Raw genomic sequence first — 6,407 nt, forward strand, 5'->3', positions numbered from 1 at the left:
ATATATTACTTAAAGTATAATATATCCTATATATTAATATTATATATAAGTAATAAGGAAAATATAACATTTCAAATATTAAATTTACGAATATTATGCGATCTTGTTAATTACAATCTTATGAATTCATATTGTACTATTAATTCATATTGTAAGAAATGTTGTAAATACAGTAATTATTAATATTTATTAATATTATAATAAGTATATTATAATAAGTATTATGAGATGAGTATGATAACTTTACTTACCTAATAATTTTAAATAACACGCCTGTATGATAACTATAAACTCCAAGTATCGATTCCGTACATGTTGCAGATAATATTCCAAATATCGTAAAAAGCATATAATTCAATATAGAATTATATAGAACATAGAATATTAACATATATGATTCTTCTGTCAGAAAATACTGTAATATAATGTACGATGCGTATACGAGATTCGTTTAAAGATATTATAAAATCCAATGTTATAGGATAATAAGAATATACTGCAGAATGCAATAATTGCATAAGTTATCCCTAAAATTTAGAAAGATCATTCAATAGTTTATTTAACAATGTTTCCTACAATGTTTTTTACAAAATAACATATAAAAAGATTACAAATATTATAGTTATATATATATAAAGATTTTACATATATAATAGATGAAAATAATAGATATACAATATTATTAATGAATATGTACAAATATTTATATATATATTTAAATATTTAAATAATAATGTAATATAGATTAATATCGCCAAAGAAATTATACATTTCTTACAAAGAAGAATATCGATCATATGACAAGAATCGATGCATTTTGTTCGTATTCGTGTTTCTATTGAATCTTGTACTATATTTTCCTCTATACGTATATGATGAAATAAATATTTTATCTATGTCAAATAAAATAAGAAATAAATATATTTCCATGAAAATATTTAAAATAATTTAATTTTTACTTACCATAGGGAAAAATACTATAAAACATACATATCATAACGAAATTATCATAAGTAGATAAGTTGTAGACAATTAAAATACAGTTTCATAACGTAATTTCAGATTTTAGAAATGACACAATCTAAAAATATATTCTATTCATTGATTAATATAATGCTTAAAAAATTTTTAATTTTTTTAACGATAATCTAATATTTTAATCATGTTTTTATCATTATCATCATTTGTATGTATAATATTACAGTAAAACAAAAATAAAATCACAAATAGAAGTGAGAAATATAAATATAAAGATAAAATTTTGTAGATATTGATTTTAGTATATTATTTTATATATGTATACAAAATCTAATCAAACAGCATATATAAGCAGATAGAGTGAAAAAGAAAAAATATAATAAGATTTTTTCGTTTGAAACTTTTTTTCGAAAAGAATAGATTTGAAAGTTTTTTAGGTAAAAGTTTCAAATTTAATTTTAAATTTAATTTAATTTTCTAAAGTGAAATTGTTCTTTGATTAGATAGAAATAATTTATAAAAGAAGATTATGTTATGTAAAATTTGCGAAAAATGTAAAATTAAATTTTACTCTTTAGTTCTTTTTTTTTGTTAAAAATCGATACATGTATATATATTGATAGAGGAATTCTATAATCGATAGATTCTAAAATTAATTTTTAAAGAAAATAAAATATGTGTACATATTAATATCTGTATATTAATCATAAATTTAAAATTGTAAAATATCAATATATTATTACTTTATGTAAATAGAATAAATACGTATTATTAATTTAAAAAAAGGAACATTAATACATTCTATTTATAAATCATTTAAGTAAAAATACAATGAAAAATTATAATTTTCGTTACCTGAAATATTATATTGCCAAGAAAAAATATCAATAATAATAATCTCTGAATCCGCACATAGATCGAATTATTGTACGGCCATAATCCTACAATTTTCAACGCAGTACGATAATTGTTATATTGTTCGTCGAATACGTTCATCTTTCTAGTCAGATATCGACTGTCATATAGAATTCGAAGAATCATTCGAGTATACCTCAGTTTGATATTTTATTTATACAATTATTTTTCTCTCTTGTATTTCCATATGTCATTTGTCTGTAGTAATAAAAGTATGATATATAATAATTAATAAATTAGTATTGATCGATTTTATTCACAATGTTTTTTACAAAATAACATATAAAAAATCAGCATAGAATTTTTCCATAATAGACATTGATTTCGAGAAAAATTACAGTTTTCAAGTTTCTTGTTTCTTTTATTATTTATCTTTATTTTCCTTCAATCTTTTCTTTATTTTTTCCTCTTCTGTTCGAAAAAATGGAAAGAATGGAAGTTTGTTATGGTGAATAGTATCTTCCAGTTATTCTACAAGAGAATTTCTTCCTTATATGTATCGTTATTTTATTCAGTTATGAATACTTTATATTATTATTTCATTCAACTGGACAAAGAGAATATAACGAAGAGAAATTGGAAGACAACAATAAAGAAGGATACGTTTGACTTAAATGGTAATATATAAGTGATTTTATGTGAGAGATATTAATGTGTTATAGCAATTATACTAATTATTGTTTAAAATAATTGTTATATATTGAATGTCGTATTCATATTATATAAATAATCATTTCAAACACTGCAACGAGCAATTTTGTTATTTTTAATTTGATTTTGAATGAAATTGTACGTTAATGTAATTTATTAAAATAATGCAACATGAAATATATAGGATATATTTTGAATATAAAATCCAATGCAATTTTATCAGAAATATATATAATAGAAGACATGTATATATTTTTACAATATTAGAATTGAAGATTGAACATAAAATTAATATCACAAAATCAAATGAATTACAAACAATGATCAATATAATTTTATTATTGATATGAATTTATAGACATAAGAAAAACATAAATAAATTAACAAAGAACAAATAAATTTTAAATAAGATAATTCGAAAAAATATTTATAAATTTCAAATATAATCTATCAAATACATATATTATAGAAATATTAAATAAATAAATAAACAAAATTTGAAAATAATTCAATTCTGATCATTAAATATGATCATTAAAATGAAAAAAAATATTTTATTTTCTGAATTTTTCGAAATTCTGTAAAAATTTTTCAATATTATATGAAGAAAAGTCATATAGAGAAAAATTTTGATTTTTAGATTCAAACAATTTGGAAAATAATCTCAAAAATACTTACTATGAAACAACAATAACATTATCATTGTAACCAAAGAATATGTATTTTTACACTCATAAAACTATTATTATTAGATTTTATTATTATTATTATTATTAGATATTGTATAGATATTATTATTATTGGATATTATTTTCTGATCTTTAATTTAATGTTCTATGCGCAAAAAAAAAAAAATAAATAGTAATAAAATTTTTGACTTTTAAAATATTATAGTAATATTATAATATATAATATTTACATATCTTCATTATTATATTTTATGTATTATGTATTATAATACATATTTTAATTATTTTATTGACACGAAAGCCATAGTATTAATATATTTAGTTTTTTACTTTTAATATACAATTATTTTTCATTGAGAAATTGTGCTACGTAAATGACATTATGATACGGTATTGCCACGTATCCAATTCTTTTATTCTCTATCAATCTAATCAAAATCTATTCATTGTTAGCTATGGCTTATCACACATATATGTCTATTAATTATTTTTATTGTATTGATTTTTATAATCTTCTTTTCAGAGATAGCTTATATTTTTATAATATATATACATCCAAACAGAAATTCGTTGTTGTTTTGGTTTTCATCAAGCCATTCAATCGAATTATTGATCAATTTGTTAACAATAAGAAAACTGAAATGCAATTTCGTTTCTTATATCTTTTCTCATTCTATATCTTTGAATATTATACTACACATGTGTACCATTTTGAGAGTTGATGAAACATTGCTATTATTTTCGTTTTGTATATTTTCTAACAATAAGTATATTAGAAATTAAAATTAAGTACAATATTTACAAAATATTTTTTTTTTATTGAATGCTTGATTGAGATTTTTACAAAAGAAGAACTTTTTAAGCCAATTAAAGATTATTTTAAACCTAAAAAAAAAAATATTAGCTTCCACGATTATTGAATATTAATATTTATATTTATTTATAATCAACATTAATATTATTAAATTTTAATATTTATTATAATTAAAGGAATTAAAAATAGAAATAATCTTAATAAGATGATAACAATCTCAATAATTTTTTTGTAGTTAAACAAATTAAGAGATATTTGTAAAAATAACAAAAGTAATGTATTCCTTTTTCACTATCACATTGTAAAAAAATATAATTTATTAAACCGAAAATAACTATAAACATATATAATGAAATAATTGTTTCAATAAATTAATTTATTAATAAAAGCTGAATTTTATTTAAAAATAATTATTATAATATTAATAAATATGAAATATAAAGTATATATCACAGCATAATTTATTATATATATATTATTAATTATATATATATTATATAATTTATATTTAATTTTATGACGGTATTGATTATATAATAACTTCAATTTCAATATTTAAAAGTATTAATTTATAAAGAATTAAAATTAAAATAAAATTAAAATAAAAAGTATAATAAAAAGTATAATAATATAATAACTACGTATTGAAGAATATAACAACTACGTATTGTTTCATTGATGAAAATATTCAAAAACAAAGTCTTTAAAATTTAAAGATTTATAAAAATTTCAATATATTATAAATACATATATTCTGCCTTAAATAAATGTGAATGTTTGTAAAATTTATATATAGAAACTTATAAAATTCACATACAAATTATAGCAACTATAAATTATTATATTTAATGAAGAAAAGAAACATCTATTTAATTTATTTCTTATTTTTTAATTATATTTATAAAAATTTAATATTATATAAATGCGAAAAATAGTTTTAAATTTCAATCTTGAAGTTAAAATGTTTTTAAAGACAAATCCAAGACTTGTGAAGCAATCAGATAACTTGGATATATATCTTTTAACAACTCGAAAATGTTTAATAGTTTACAATAATTTATGAGCGATTACAATTTTCCAACTCCTTTCAGATCCTCAATTTAAACAGAGATATAGCAATAATGGCCACTTCACAAGTCGCACTTGCGTGTTTAGTATGTTGCAATGGATTATCGCGCATAAGTCCTGACTCCCACGCGCTGCGATACGATTCTGCGAGGATCCATCCCTCGAAACCGTCCTCCAATGCGATCATTGCTTTTTCTAATCCCTCTTTGCTTTCATTTTCACAAAAAATGATGCTTGGAGGAAAAATCAAGGTCCGTAATAATCTTTCAGATCAGATCAATTAGAATAAAAATAGAATATAGATTAGATAGAATTCAAAAACGATAGAATTCGCATCAGAGTATAGAATCATTACAGTAGTCAATCAATCACAAATTATCATTCATTTACTCAAAGTACGTGGATCTTTGAGTAATAGCATCAGTTCGGGCAGCACATTTGTGCAATATTCATTCAGTTTAAACTTTGACAAGTATATTTATGATATAGATCTCAAAAAGAAGAGTTCGTCATCATATTTGAAAAAGAACGGAAAGAAGAAGTTTAATGAAATAAGAATTTTTTTAAAAAAAAGATAAGTCTTTAATTTTCGAACAATTGACTGATTACATTATTAGTGTTTTTCCATTTGCATATGTATAAAATTAAAAGAAAAATCTAAAATTAATTGACATTTTATTACGCACCAGGAAATATATTTTTTCTTAAAATCCTACATAGTTGTGCGGAATTTATAAGAAAATTGTAATGTAAACACTTAAATAAATAATATTTTCCTTTGAAAATTCGTAATTAATCATGTAGATTGATACATATTTTTCTTGCGTATAATTTATAAGTTATTATTATAAGTTATAGTAGTTTTTATTTTTTTTTATATTCATCTTTTCTCATATATATTTTCAATATCTTTTTTCTGAATGGTGTGAAAAGGATTATATCAAAAATGAAATGGCTATTTTTTTTTAAAATTAAGAAATAAATAAGTAAAGAAATCAATAATTTTAAAAAAATACATTTGCAGAATAATAAGTACTCTAGATTATTTATAATGGTATCGAAATGATCGATAACAAATGACATAAATTAATTAGCAATTCGAGAAAATAATTATAGAATATTTAGTGATTATAAGTGAGCAAATATTGACAAGGAGAATAAACAAAATAAAAAAAAATATGAAAATGAAGTGTAGAATAATAATAATTATTTATTTCAATACTAATACATTTAACATGATACCAGCGATTCTATTGCATCGAGTATATCAAGGTAAAATATGAAAACGATGT

The 6,407-nt window shown here is 20.1% G+C and overlaps 2 pseudogenes; both read right to left on the bottom strand.

Moving 5' to 3' along the window:
- The window catches only part of LOC102675189, a 4,536-nt pseudogene extending 2,457 nt beyond the window's left edge, over nucleotides 1-2,079 (bottom strand).
- A 4,182-nt stretch (nucleotides 2,080-6,261) lies between these two features.
- The window catches only part of LOC102673874, a 5,349-nt pseudogene continuing 5,203 nt past the window's right edge, over nucleotides 6,262-6,407 (bottom strand).

The sequence above is a fragment of the Apis dorsata genome, unplaced genomic scaffold (assembly GCF_000469605.1).
Source record: "Apis dorsata unplaced genomic scaffold, Apis dorsata 1.3 scaffold_758, whole genome shotgun sequence".
NCBI lineage: Eukaryota > Metazoa > Arthropoda > Insecta > Hymenoptera > Apidae > Apis > Apis dorsata.